This window comes from Hemicordylus capensis, chromosome 3 (assembly GCF_027244095.1).
Source record: "Hemicordylus capensis ecotype Gifberg chromosome 3, rHemCap1.1.pri, whole genome shotgun sequence".
In the NCBI taxonomy this organism is placed as follows: Eukaryota; Metazoa; Chordata; class Lepidosauria; order Squamata; family Cordylidae; genus Hemicordylus; species Hemicordylus capensis.
Window position 1 is genome coordinate 214,736,655 of NC_069659.1, and position 15,433 is coordinate 214,752,087.

General features: G+C 43.4%; 1 protein-coding gene across 3 annotated transcripts in view; it reads left to right on the forward strand.

Annotated features, from left to right (window-relative positions):
* PRXL2A (peroxiredoxin like 2A) overlaps positions 1-15,433 on the forward strand; it is a 41,598-nt gene that overhangs the window by 1,826 nt on the left and 24,339 nt on the right. The window lies entirely within an intron of this gene.

Below are 15,433 nucleotides of genomic sequence, written 5' to 3' on the forward strand. Positions count from 1 at the left end.
CAATAAATAATGGCAATAACTAATGTATACAGTGTTTGCCAAATTGCTTGTCCAGAAGCACACTATAGAATGAAATCTATTGTGTGTTAATTGTGGTGTTAGCCTTTACCTTTCAGCTTGGCTTCTGACAAAAAATTAGAAATAATTGAAGTGTGAAACGTTCACATTCTTACTCATTGAGCCAAATGGATTATATCTTCATTACTGGTTTCCCCTCATACAACATGAGCACGAACAAGACATTCCAGGGTGGGATTTCTGCTGAGAAGGTAGATGTCAATTGGTGGGATTTAAAAATGCACACATGATTCCTATAACTTGTTGGTTTAAAAGTTAGATCTATCCACAGATAGATAGCTGTGTTTGATTTCTTTCCCCCATCACTAGTTTTAAACATGCATGCTTTGCTTGTCATCTGATTTTAATTGGGTTGCAAGGCAAAAAGAGTAGAGCTGTGAATTAAATCCTTTGTGACCTAAATCCTGTTGGTGGGCACTGTAAATCCGCTGTATAAAGGATGGCCTGTTAGAAATAATCCATCCTGCTCCTTTGTACAGCGAGTCTAATACTTTGTACTTTGTAAATAATGACTAGTATCTTGAAGAGGCTTTGGTTTCTACTGCCCAGAAGGAAGACCTGCAGGCAAACTGAAGTTTTAGTGCTTGTGATAAAGTTGGTGCTTTTCCTTTGTTGGTTTTTAGCTAATTCTGAAGTCTTTAAAGAATTACACAAATGTCCAGTATATGAAAAGCTGTGTGTGTATATAAAAGGGGCATGTCAGCAACGAGTATTTCTTGAGGGTTGGCTTGGGAAGGGGGGAGTGGGCCAGGATCTTGTGCGCACTTAAGAGCAAGTACCACTGAATTTAGTGGGATTTTCGATTAATGGGACATGCATGGGCTCAGGCTGCCAGGCGATGTTCCCTTTAACAGGGATTCACAGATGTGGTTGACTGCAACTCCCAGAATCCCTAGCCAAAGGCTACAGCAGCTAGGGATGCTGGGAGTTGTAGTGAATAACATCTGGGAAGTCCTGTTAGAGGGAACAGTGCTGCCAGGCTAAGCAAAATTGTGAGCAAGTCCCATAGTGCTGACTGGGACTCAACGCCATGGGACTTGCGTTGCCATGGGTTACCTCTGAAAACCTTGAGCCTGTAACGTTGCAGTTCTAAGCACGCTTAATGAGGATCAAGCTTCTTTTTAATTTGGTGGGACTTATGGGGGGACATGCACACTACTAATTGCAGTACAGATAGGATTAGCCTTTCCCACCTGCTCCTGTGCTTTTAAAGCAGCCTGCCTTGCAGAAATTAAGTAGTAGCAACTTTGCCTCTGCTAGTTTATCTCCATGTCAGAAAAAGCTTCATTGATGCCTTACATATAGAGGAGTAGAGCCAGTGAAAAAAGATGACTGACATTAAATTCCACATCCTATCATGTTGAGAGGCAGTGTGGTAGTATTGGGCTTGTCTTCAAATCCTAGCTTGTACATAAAGGCCAGGTACAGACACATTCGGCAGCCATGGCTTCCCAGCGTGATAACAAGCCTTGAGGATATGTGGGTGAGGCGCTCCCCTCTTCTTCCCTTGCCTCTTTCATGTTTGAGAGGAGAGGAAACCTTGTTTTTGGTTTGAACAAAACCACAGTTCTGCAGTGTGCTCAAGTGCTGAGAACTGTGGTTTGGTTCAAACCACAATTAGCTAGTTAAAACAAACCATGATCAAATCGTGGTTTGTTTTACCTAACTGTGCCAGAGTTCCCAGGTTTGTATGTCATACAGAACGGTGCTTTAGATGAGGGCGGGAGCATCTTGCATGGCTGATTCTTGTAGTGAGAGACCATGACTTTCCTTTATGTCTGAAGTCTGAACCCTCCAAACTCTGTCTGGCCCAATACAGAAAATGAGAATAAATAGTGGCTCTGTAGATGTAGAGGGTGATTTAGACAAGAACCTTAACATAGAACCTTAACATTTGCTTTAAATGCAGATCAGTGTGCCGTGTGTGTTCATGTTGGATTTGAAAAATGTAGTATTTCATGAGGATACCCTAAGTCATTTGGGATTCTGGAAGTCATGAAAATGCATAATCATCGGTGAATAGCTTAAAATTGATTCAAACTATTGGTTCATCTAGCCCAGTATTGCCCGTTGTAGTGGCCTTCTGGGGACCCAGGCAGAGGGCTTTCCCAGCTCTGCTGCCTGAGTGCCTTTAGCTGGAGATGACAGAGATTGAAATTCAGAAGGCTATAGGCCGCTTCCAGCCTCAAAGGCAGGATGCCTCTGAGTACCAGTTGCAGGGGAGTAACAGCAGGAGAGAGGGCATGCCCTCAACTCCTGCCTGTAGGCCTTCAGTGGCATCTGGTGGGCCACTCTGTGAAACAGGATGCTGGACTAGATGGGCCTTGGGCCTGATCCAGCAGGGCTGTTCTTATGTAAAATATGTGCTCTACCCCTCCTCATAGCTTCATGTTTATTTGCAAGCTAGACACAGCAGCCTTACATATAACAGTGCAATATTTAAATTCTAGTGCATCTGTGTGCTTTGGAAAGTGATTGTTTTGCTGCCAAATGCTTGCTGTGCACAAAGGTATCTTTAAAATAAGCCCTCTGATCATTTGGCAAATGTACTTCAGATGCATTTAGGCATTGCTCAGGAGTGGGTGGGGTAGCCATCTTGGAAAGGGGAATCATATAAGCAGTTGAATTTGTAGTGATTGTGGACGAGTCAAGAGAGATTATCTATTAATGGTTAATAGAACTTCTTAATTGTTCTCCGCAAGGCTTAAGTGGCTGATCAAGGGAAGGAGGTTATATTTGCATTCTTTCTTGCTGAGTAACATACATTAGTCTATGGGCTATAAGGGTTGATTGGTACATTTTGAATGAATAAATGGGGTAGTGGGTTTTTTTTAATTGCTTATGACCCTAGTGGAATTATTATCCATGTTGGCCTTTGATAATGAGTAGCTTTCACCCTGCAAAACCAGCTTATTATGTAAGAAATAGCGTAAACAACAGTGACTGTACAAACAACCCAAAGGCCTTTATTGTGCATCCTGCAGCCTATTGCAGAGAGATAACCGTGTATGATATGAGGGTGTCCTGTTAGAGGGGCCAATGATCATGTGGTTCCTTCTTTCCATCATGAGTCCCCCCACCTACAGTCTAAAGTAGTACAGTCTAGGTACAGATTTACCACTTTAATAAGAGGTAGGCTACCTCTTATTACTGTTGCTGCAATTTGGGAATGATTGCACGAGTGATTCCTTCCTTGATGGTGGTACATAGCACTGTATATAACATGGGCAATAGTAAGTCCATTGTAATTTCCTTCAGTAAGTTTATCCTTGAAATCTAAGGAACATGCTAAGATGTGTTTGTGTGCACATCACAGAGACATCCCCCTCCCCCTGGTAATTGAACTGGGGTGGGGTCGGGGGACAAATGTCCCAAAGGAAGGGGGCCCCCACTGCCTGGGTGAAAGTATGCTGTTTGATCCCTCTTCCACACCTCTTTAAAGAAGAAGGTAGGAAGGGGAGGGGTCTGTTAAGGGGAGGGGTGATTGGTGAACACTCCAAAATTGTGTTCGGGCTTTGTGTGGGGAAACTAGCTCAGAGTGGAGCTAATCAGAATAAATTTCACATTGGAATAAATTTAATGCAAGGTGTTGGTCACAGGAAAATGACTGAGAGAGATATGTTCAAAAACAGATTTTATTTTGAGGGTAATGGGTACAGTGGAGTAAGGGAGTCGCTAAGAGCAATATTATTACTAAAAATACGTTACAAGATTAACCATACAACTGCTAAGAGGAAATTTAGCTTAGTATCTGAATTGAAGTAGCTTCTAGGCTGGCCAGAGAAAGGAGGCTCAGAGAAACAGGCTCTTGGATATAAGAGAGAAGAAATAGGGCTAGAGGGAGCCCAGATTGGGGTGCAGCAGCTATCATACAACCTCATTCCTTCCTTTAGTGACAGATGGATGGATGCTTGTAGCTTGGGAGCACAGAAGGACCTCTTTCCTTAGGGCTGGACCAGGAAGCAGCAAACAGCAGCAAAGACTCAAGGGGGTTAGGTTGCAGGAATAGATCCAAAGGGCGTCAGTTCTCATGAAGCCAGCTCCAGGTGGTGGCAAGGAGGGTTGTGCAGATCAGATCTGGCAATAGAGCCGATCTAGGGCCTGAAAGCAAGGGTGGCCTTCAGAGCAAAACACGGGCATGTGGTATGGCAAGTGTCTGCCATACCAAGTAACGGGAGACTCCAAAAAATGGAAGCCAAGTGAGGGGTACTGGAGACCAAATGGAGCACACTGGCTCAAGAAACTAGGGGCAGATAAAGCCCAAATCATACCCTGTTGTGACATTCCATTTACTCTTATTTCCTGAACAGGGCTGTTATGAGGAATCTCAAAACATCCCATTGTTTGTCTGTTGTGCTGCACTACAACCGTGTTTGAATAGGTCAATGCAAATGGAGTGATTGGACATGCAAACAGAAACACCTAGTAAACTAATCAGCATTTTAATGTGTACATCTCTGAGTTCCTATCATCCACTTTAGCCTTCTTTTGATAAGGAAGGAATGCGCATTCATGGAGCCTTATCTGACTTCCTTGCTGAGGTAATTGGTTTTTAGCTCTTTTGGGGCATCTATGGAGGGGAGGTAAACCAAAGAAGGGTCAAACGTGCAGAGAGACCTTGAACAGAGAGTTAACTTTGGGAGTCTACTTAGAAGTCCCAGCATGGGGGAGCTGTGAGGCTAGTTACCTTTCAATTTGGCTCTTCTGCAGCTGCTAAATCTGGGGGTAACTGTCCCACTGCCTACTAAATGACTGATCCCCAATATGCCAACCAATGGAGAACTCATGATGCTTTGAGGCTCCTGAGCATGTCAAAAGTGAGACCCATATGCCTGCAGTCTCAAATATAAGCAGTGAGGCTTCTGGGAGCTTGCAGAAAACCGATGCTAGCAACAGGCCACCTTCATCTTTTTCGCCCAGGACCCACTCCAGCTTTGCTACACTCCTGGCTCATCACAAAATGTATCTAATGTATGACACAGAGGATCACATTAGACTTACAAACTATGCACACAACCTGTTACATTAGAAAAACATTAAGCAGAATTATTCTAAAGAAGAAACAGGATTCACAAGATTATCTTGAAATTTGCCACCTTTGGAATCAATAGCCTGCAACATGATTATGTGAGTTTCTGTTGATGGTTTGGCAAGCCTGCATCTCTCCTCTGCCTCCTCACCCCCACACAAACTGTATGTGGAATGTTGAGGATATTCGAAGTTTTCAGGGAGTTGTCTGACTAATGGAATGTATTTCTACTGTAACTATGCTCAAGGACAGGGAATATGAACAGCTAAATTAATACTCATTACAATTGTATTATCTGGTTTGGCTCCAGTGTTCTCTCTATTTTTTTTCCATCTGTGTGCAGAATGAATTTTGTTCTGGGTGGCAGTATCAAGGCAGTGTCTGCACACCTGCATTCAGGGTGGGGCCTTTCTGATTCAATCTGAGTGGGATCTAAAATTAACTGAGCAGACATCAAAGAACATGTGAGTGCACGCACATGTGCATGCCTTAGAGGGAACACTGTTTAGTTCTTAAGAGAGCCGAGCCATGTGATATTTCTTAACATGTTGGTTAACTCACAGGAAAGTTGTTAGAATTAGATGACTTTACAAGTTGCATTCTAAAATCCTAATGAGGTTATGATCAAAATGTGAATGATACACCTTGGAATTGTTTACACTGGCAAAATAACCAAATAGCAATGCTGATTCAGGATGCCTTTAATTAAATACCTCAATATTGGGCATTGAGTAATGAAAATCTATATGATTCAGTATTGCTATTTGTTGGAATAGCAACTTCATATTATAAGGCCTATTGAATCAGTCAGTGGGGCATGCTGTTGTTCAAGACTTGCTGTCATGAATTTGTGTGAGGGCATGTCCACCCATAAATATCTAATGACAGATAGACGAACTTTATTACAGTCAGCGACCAGCAAAAAAATCAGTCAGTGCAATTTTATGTGTGATAAAGAGCTACTCAGTTGATTTAACTGTGTGAATTGGCTGTTTTCCCAATGTAAAACTGCAAACATTGCCCCATCTCTCTAATGTGCAATGGAGGATGGCATGGATTCACCAAAAGCAGATTGTGTAAGATACCTCCCCCCCCGCCTGCTTTTAATTAATAACTTGTCCCTACAGTCAGGCTCTAAACAAGAGGACTGGAAAGTAGCTAATAAAACTCTGATTTTCAAAAAGGGATCCGGGGGTGGATATGGGAAACTGCAGGTGAGTTAGCTTAACTTCTTTTTGAGGTAAATTGATGGAAAGCCATCAATTTACAAAATTGTTCAACACATAGAACAACAGGCCTAGCTGAAGGAGAGCCAGCATGGCTTCTGCAAGGGCATGTTTTGCTTCACTAACTTCCTTTGAGAGTGTCAACAGGCATATGGATAAAGGCTGACATAAGGTGATATCTGGTTGACATAGTATGCATGGACTTCTAAAAAGTTCATGACAGAATTCCTCACCAAAGGCTCCTGAGTTAACCTAGTAGTCATGGGATAATGGGACAGGTTCAGTTGTGGATTGGTAACTGGTTGAAAGACAGGAAACAGAGAGTAGGAATAAATAGACACTATTCAATGGAGGGAAGTAAGAAGTGGGGTCCTCCAGGGATCTGTACTGGGACCTGTGCTCTTTAACTTATTCATAAATGATCTAGAAGTTGAGGTAAGCAGTGAGGTGGCCAAATTTGCAGATGACACTAAACTACTTAGGGTAGTGGAATCCAAAACTGATTGAGAGGAGCACCAGAAAGATCTCACCAAACTGGGTGATTCAGTGTAAGCAAGTGTAAAGTGATGCATATTGGGACAAAAAACGCCAACTTCACATATACACTGATGGGGTCTGAGCTGAAGGTGACTGACCAGCAGAGAGATCTTGGGGTTGTGGTGGATAGCTCACTGAAAGTGTCGACTCAGTGTGCAGCTGCTGTGAAAAAGGCAAATTCCATGCTAGGGAACATTAGGAAGAGGATTGAAAATAAAAAAAAAGTTAATCAATTGTATGGCCACATTTGGAGTACTATGTACAGTTCTGGTCACCATATCTTAAGAAGGACATTATAGAACTGGAAAAAGTGCAGAGGAGGGCAATCAGTGACCTGGAACAACTTGCTTATGAGGCAAGGCTATGGGGCTCTTTTAGTTTAGTTTCGAAAAGGAACGACTATAGAGAGAAATGATAGAGGTGTATAAAATTATGCATGGAGTAGAGAGGACAGATTTTTTTTCTCCTTCTCACAACACTAGAACCAGGCGTCATCCCATGAAACTGGTTGGGAAATTTAGGACCAAAAAAAGGAAGTACCTTTTCATATAGCACATTATTAACCTATGAAATTGTCTGCTACAGGATGTGGGGATGGCCACTAGCAATTATGGCTTTGAAAGGCGGGGCTTAGTTAAACTCATGGAGGACAGGTCTATCAGTGGCTACTAGTCTGGTGGCTGTAGGCCACCTCCAGGCTCAGAGGCAAGATGCCTCTAAATACCAGTTGCAGGGAAGCAACAGCAGGAGAAAGAGCATGCCTTCACCTCTTGTCGGTGGGCTTCCCAGAGGCACCTGGTGGGCCACTGTAGGAAACAGGATGCTGGACTAGACAGGCCTTGGGCCTGATCTGTGGGGCTTTATGTATGTATCTTGGCATGCATTTGGGTATGTTAATGACAGAAGAGCTACAGCAGATGCAGCTTCACTAAGAACCTAGTGGAAACTCCCCCATATAAGTACTAGAATTGCCATTCTTGAGGCTTCAGCCTTCTCCAAGTTTCTACAAGTTAAATAGCTGAGTATAGTAGATGCCTCTTGACTCTTATGCTCATGTATTTAACTGCATGCCCATGAGCACCAAGGGCCAAGCTACAAAATACTCAAGAGATCCATGATTGGCTCTCCCATTCTCTACATTTTAGCAGAAAACACCTGCAGAAGTCCTGACTGGGGTCAGCACTGTGATGCCTTCCCTTGCGTCATCTTCCCTGATGAAAATAACTCCTCTGCCCCCCTTCCCAAAGTGGCTGTTTGTCCCATTGTGGAAAACTTGTGTGTACACCTAATGGGCAAATAACAGTTCTAAGAAGGTGACTTTCATCAGAAAATTGCATGGGGAAGGGTTGGTTCCTTTCCTCTGTACTACTCTTCTATTTTTGCCAACATTTAAAAAGATGGGGAGCCAATCACAGGTGTTCATTATCTCAACTAGTTTGGGCCCCGAGTCTCCCATAAGAACAGCCCTACTGGATGAGGCCCGAGGCCCATCTAGTCCAGCATCCTGTTTCACACAGTGGCCCACCAGGAGCCTACAGGCAGATGCTGAAGGCATGTCCTCTCTCCTGTTGTTACTCTCCTGCAACTGGTACTTGGAGGCATCCTGCCTTTGAGGCTGGAGGTGGCCTAGAGCCCTCCGACTAGTAGCCATTGATAGACCTCTCTTCCATGAAGTTCTCCAAACTCCTCTTAAAGCCATCCAGATAGTTGGCTGTCACCACATCTTGTGGCAGAGAATTCCACAAGTGGATTATGCATTGCGTGAAAAACTACTCTTGTTCGTTGGTCCTAAATTTCCTGGCAATCAATTTCATGGGATCACCCCTGGTTCGAGTGTTATGTGAGAGGGAGAAAAAATTATCTCTATCCACTTTCTCCACACCATGCATGATTGTATAGACCTCTATCATGTCTCCCCGCAGTCATCTTTTTTCTAAACTAAATAGCCGCAGGTGTTGTAGCCTTGCCTCATAAGAAAGGTGCTCTAGGCCCCTGATCATCTTGGTTGCCCTCTTCTGCACCTTTTCCAGTTCTACAATGTCCTTCTTTAGATGTGGTGACCATAATTGTACGCTGCACTCCAGGTGTGGCTGCACCATTGTTTTGTATAAGGACATTATAATATTAGCAGTTTTATTTTCAATTGACTTCCTAATGATCCCTAGCATGGGATTGACCTTTTTCACAGCTGCCACACATTGAGTTGACACTTTCAACAAGCTGTCCACCACGACCCCAAGATCCCTCTCCTGGTCATTCACTGACAGTTCAGAACCCATCAGCATATACTTGAAGTTGAAGTTTTTCATCTCAATGTGCATCACTTTTCACTTGACAACATTGAACCGCATTTGCCATTTTGTCGCCCACTCATCCAGTTTGGAGAGAGCCTTTTGGAGCTCCTCACAATCTGTTTTGGATTTCATTACTCGAAAGAGTTTGGTATCATCTGCAAACTTGGCCACCTCACTGCTTACCCCTACTTCTAGATCATTTATGAATAAATTAAAAAGCACAAATCCAAGTACAGATCCCTGGGGGACCCCACTTCTTACTACCCTCCATTGTGAAAACTCTGCATTTATAGCTACTCTCTGTTTCCTGTCCTTCAACCAGTTAGCAATCCACACATATACTTGTCCACTTATCCCATGACTACTAAGTTTCCTCAAGAGTCTTTGATGATGAACTTTGTTGAAAGCTTTTTGAAAGTCCAGGAATACCATTTCAACTGGATCACCTTGATCGACACACTTGTTGACACTCTCAAAGAACTACAAAAGTTTTGTGAGGCAAGATTTACCTTTGTGGAAGCCATGCTGGTTCTCCCCCAGCAGGGCCTGTTCTTCTGTGTGCTTTACAATTTTATCCTTGAGAATGCTTTCCATCAGTTTTCCTGGAACAGACGTTAAGCTAACCAGCCTGTAATTTCCCGGATCGCACCTGGATCCCTTTTTGAAAATCGGTGTTACATTTGCTACTTTCCAGTCCTCCGGTACAAAGCCTGATTGCAGGGATAAGTTATATGTTTTTGCAGGGAGGTCAGCAGTTCCACATTTGAGTTCTTTAAGGACTCTTGGATGGATGCTATCCGGCCCAGGCAATTAGCTAGTCCTCAATTTTTCCAGACAGTTTAGAACATCATCTTAGTCACTTCTGTCTGACTCAGTTCTTTAGCCTCTGTCTCTGAAAATCCTGGTTCAAGAACAGGTATATGCTCAGTAGCCTCTGCCATGAAGACAGATGCAAAGAACTCATTTAGCTTCTCTGCTACCTCCATACCCTCCTTAATAATCCCTTTCACTCCCCCATTGTCTAACAGTCCAACCACCTCCCTGGCAGTTTTTCTGCATCTAATGTATTTAAAGAAGTTTTTGTTATTCCCCTTGATGCTTTTAGCTAAATGTTTCTCAGACTCTCTTTTCACCTCACTATTGTTAACTTGCATTTTTTTTTTTGCCAGAGTTTGTGTTCCTTTCTGTTCTCCTCATTTGGATAGGCCTTCCAATTTCAGAAGGAAGTCTTCTTCCCTTTTATGGCTTCCTTGATGGTACCCGTTAGCCATGCTGGCAACCTCCTGGACTTAATGATACCTTTCCTCCTTTTTGGTATATATTCTAACTGGGCTTCTAGTATCTTATCTATCTATCTATCTATCTATCTAATTTATTACATGTTATATCCCGCTCTTCCTCCAAGGAGCCCAGAGCTCTGTACTACATACTTAAGTTCCTCCTTACAACAACCCTGTGAAGTAGGTTAGGCTGAGAGAGAAGTGACTGGCCCAGAGTCACTCAGCAAGTGTCATGGTTGAATGAGGATTTGAACTTGGGTCTCCCCGGTCCTAGTCCAGTACTCTAACCACTACACCACGCTGGCTATTGTGGTTTTGAGTAAACTCCATACATTCTAGAGTGAAGTGACTCTCCTGATTTTCCCTTTCAGTTTTCTTTTCACCATACTCCTAATTTTGGAGAAGTTTCCTCTTCTGAAATTCAAAGTGTCTGTGTTAGTCTTCCTTGCTGATTTTCTTCCCATATGTAGATAGATAGATAAAGTTTATTACGTTCATAGACCAGCTAATCTTTACGTTTTACAAAATATTCGATTAAGTTATGCAGGCTTTATGAAGCTTACATACAGTAAATCTCCCCGCGTGTATGCTGAATTTGATTGCACGATGGTCACTGTTCCCTAAGGGGTCCATGACACTGACATCATGCACCAGGTCCTGGATGCCACTCAGGATTAAGTCCAAGGTCGCCTTCTCTCTGGTTGGTTCCAGATCTAGGGCACAGTCATTCAGCGTATCTAGAAATCTGACCTCTTTGTCATTACCTGACTGTGAATTTATCCATTCTATGTGTGGATAATTGAAGTCACACATTATTACAGCTCTGCCTCTCTTTGATGCCTCCCTGATTTTCTCCTGCTACTCCCAATCACTGTCAGTGTTTGTCTCCTGCAACTCCCAGTCACTGTCAGTCCCATATGTATACACACACACGCTATTTGGCCACCACTGCTTTCTCCCCCACCCCCGCCATTTTCTTTGGCCAGCTGGCCACCATCATTCGCCACTGTTACCTTTGCCAGCCAGCTGCTGCCACCATTTCCTCCTCCATCCCTGTCTCTATCTGGGCAGCTGCTCGTGAAGTATTGTGAGTGCTGATACACATGGGATTAGTGACGGGTATGCCAGAGAGAGAGAGAGAGGGAGAGATGTCAGGGGACAACTGTTGAAAACAGCAAGTTCAAAATTTAAAACATTCAAAGAGTACTAAAAGCCTGGCTGAAAAAATGTGTCTTAAGCGCTCTTTTGAAGGCTGGCAAATATATTAAATCATAAATGTCTATAGGGAGCGCATTCCACAGCCTAGGAGCAGCTACAGAGAAGGCTGGTTCCCGAGTTACCGCCAGACGAGCTGGTGGCATGCGGAGATGGCCCTCTCCTGATGATCTCAGAGTGCAGTGGGGATTATGCTGATGAAGGCGTTTTCCTAGGTAACACGGTCCTAAGCTGTTTAGGGCTTTAAAGGTAATCACCAGCACTTTGTATTTTGCCCAGAAACCTATTAGTAGCCAATGCAATTGTTTTAAAACAGGCATAATATGGTCTCTCCGAGACACCCAGGAAAGAAATCTAGCCACTGCATTTTGAACCAACTGACGCTTCTAAACTACATACAAAGGCAGCCCCATGTAGAGAGCATTGCAGTAATCAAGCCTAGAGGTTACCAGAGAGTGCACCACAGTTCTGAGATAACTATCTTCAAGGAATGGACACCTGTTGTATCAACCAAAGTTGATAGAATGTGCTCCTGGCCATAGACTCAATTTGAGAAGCCAGAGTGAGGCCTGGGTCCAGAAGCACTCCCAAGCTACGTACCTGTTCCTTCAGGGGGAGTGCAACCCCATCCAGAACAGAAAGATCTATCGCGGCCCCCAAAGTATGACCCCCATACCATGAATACCTCCATCTTGTTTGGATTCAGCTTCAATTTATTATGCTTCATCCAATCCATTGCTACCTGTAGGCAGGCATTTAGGAAGGTTATGCCATTTCCTGATTATGGATGTCATGGAGAAATAGATTTGGTTGTCATCGGCATATTGATAACACCCTCCTCCAAATCTCCTAATGATCTCACCCAGCTGTTTCATGTAGATGTTAAAAAGCATCATAAATAGGATGGAGCCCTGAGGTGTTCTATATAGTAGCTCTTATTTCAGAGAGCAACTATCTTCAAGCAACACCATCTGGAATCTACCGGAGAGATAAGAATGGAACTATTGCAAAGCAGTGCCACCTATTCCCAAATCCCCCAGATGATCCAGAAGTATACCATGGTCGATAGCTTTGAAAGCCGCAGAAAGATCCAAAAGAACCAACAGAGTCACACACCCTCTGTCCATTCCCTGATGGAGATCATCCATCAGGCCAGCCAAGTCTTTCTCCACCCCATAGCCTGCTCCAAAGCCAGTTTGAAATGGATCTAGATAATCTTCTGAAACTGCCTGGAGTTGATCAGCCACCGCCCTCTCAATTATCTTGTCCACCCACGGTGGTTGGAGACTGGCCTATAATTATCTATCACTGAGGGCTCTAGGGCAGGCTTCTTAAGCAAAGGTCTCACAGTTGCTTCCTTCAAACATGGAGACATACTGCCCTCCCTTAGTGAGGCATTCATTCACTCATTTATTCATTCAGTTTCTATACTGCCCTTCCAAAAATGGCTCAGGGCAGTTTACACAAATAAATAAATAAATAAGATGGATACGTGTCCACCAAAGGGCTCACAGTGTAAAAGAAACATAAGATAGACACCAGCAACAGTCATTGGAGGTACTGTGCTGTGGGTGGATAGGGCCAGTTACTCTCCCCCTGCTAAATAAAGAGATGATTTATGATGTCAACTAGGCCATCTCTAACAGTCTCCCTGCTAGATGTTATAACCTGTGTTGGGTATGATTCTGACGGACAAGTGGTAGGCCAAACAGCTCCAAGGAGCTTGACCATATCCTCAGGAGTCACAAACTGAAAGTGATCATTCAAATTAATGAAACTGATTTAATGAAATTCAATAGCCAGAGGAGTAACTGGACACTTTTGCAATCGACCCTGCCATAACTGTGGAGTCTAAGTCTGCTCGAATGCAAGAGATTTTATCCCAAAAAAACTTGTTTAAAGCATCCCAGTGGTATGATGACAAATCTAAGTTCAGAGAAGAGATAACCTGAGTCAAGTGAAGTCAAGTTTATTTAGGGTCAAAGACTAGAATTCAAAACATATGTACAAATAAGAATCAACAATGATTACAGTAGTTTGGTATAATGTCTCAGCATAACAAATAACCTGAGTCAATCCCCTCACAACTCTGAACAACTCTGCTGGACATGCATTTGCGAATACATGCCGAATAGAATTGCTGCTTTGCTGCACATATTGCCACAGAATAAGCCTTCAAATGGGCTTTGTGCCGTGTCTTATCGGGTTCAAGTAGTCTTCCTCCACTTATGCTCTAGTCTTCCACCACTTACACCCTTGCCGCTTCAGCTCCCGTAGCTGTTCAGTGTATCATGGAGCCAGTTTTGAAGCAGAATGGAGAAGGCGCTTAGGGATGATAGTGCTGGTAAGCTCCCTTTTCCTGGTCTCCACCAGGGCATTAATAGACTCGCCAGCAGAACCAACTTCAAAAACCTCCAAGGTCTCTTGGAATCAACAGCCTCCTTGGACAGACCATCCTAATAGGTCCTGCACCCCTGAAAAGGTGGGTTGTTGCCATGAAACCAACCTTAACCAGATGGTGATCCATCCATGATAATGGAGACACTCTAGGAATCTCTACCCACAGAACACCATCCTGATCTGAGGAAAAGACCAAATCAAGAGTTTTACCAGCAGTGTGTGTTGGCCCTGTGACCAATTGGGACAGGCCCATAGTTGTCTTGGCCCTGCCGCTATGAATTCCCAAACTGCACAGACAAGCCAGCCCCACAGTGAATACTGAAGTCACCCAACACCAAAATATGACTCATAAGAACACTTGGGGTGTTGAGGAGGCAACTTCTGTACTCAAAAGCAGGCTTTGGCAAACATTGGACATTGTTGAGGGGTAAGGTAAATGGTGTTCTCTTCATCTTCTTTGCAAGTAACATACTTGGAACAGAAACAGGGCTGCCTGGGACAAATAACCTTACCTCTGAATATCATAGAGTAGGTGCCATGGCTCCCGGAATGTGTCAAGCCCTGACTTAAAAGTGCCACATAAAGAGTGAATATGGTACACTCTCACTCAGACATCCAAATCCCTACATCCATCTCGATGACAGACATTTTGAAAAACTTTTAATTAGATAAGGGTCTAGAACTTTTTGACAGGCATCATTAAATTCAGAAGATAACTACAAAGGAACATGAGTCATTCAGAAGCATGCAATAACCTTGTACTCTTGAGCTGAGGTATTTAAGCTTACAGGTAAGAACAAATATGTACCACTCACTGTCATACTGTGCTCATCAATGTGATTCATTTCATTCTCCATTTCTTGGGTTTGAGAGAAGCTTTTTTAGTTGCAAACGAAGCTGATTCTTCCAGCTTTAGCAATGTAGCCAACATATTGGACCATCTAGCTCAGTGTTGTCTACACAGATTGGTAGCAGCTTCTCTAAGGTTGCAGGCTGGAGTCTCTCTCAGCCCTATCTTGGAGATGCCAGGGAGGGAACTTGGGAACTTCTTCATGCAAGCATGCAGGTGCTTTTCCATTGAGCTATGGCCCCATCCCCTTAGGGCAGTCTCTTATAGGGCTCACATGTAGTCTTCCATCCAATTGCAAACCAGGGTAGACTGCTTAGCAAAGAGGACTCATGCTTGCTACCACAAGACCAGCTCTCTTCCTGGAAAGGTTGGAATACCTTTCCAGGGAAGTCACCTCTGTCCATCTCTCAAAGTACTCAGATCCTGATTTAATATCTGGGCATTAAGCTAGCGTTTAAGAATTCTGTCATTTGGGTTTTAATAGTCGGGGTTTATTAAAGCTTCTGTTTCATTGGTTTTATTAA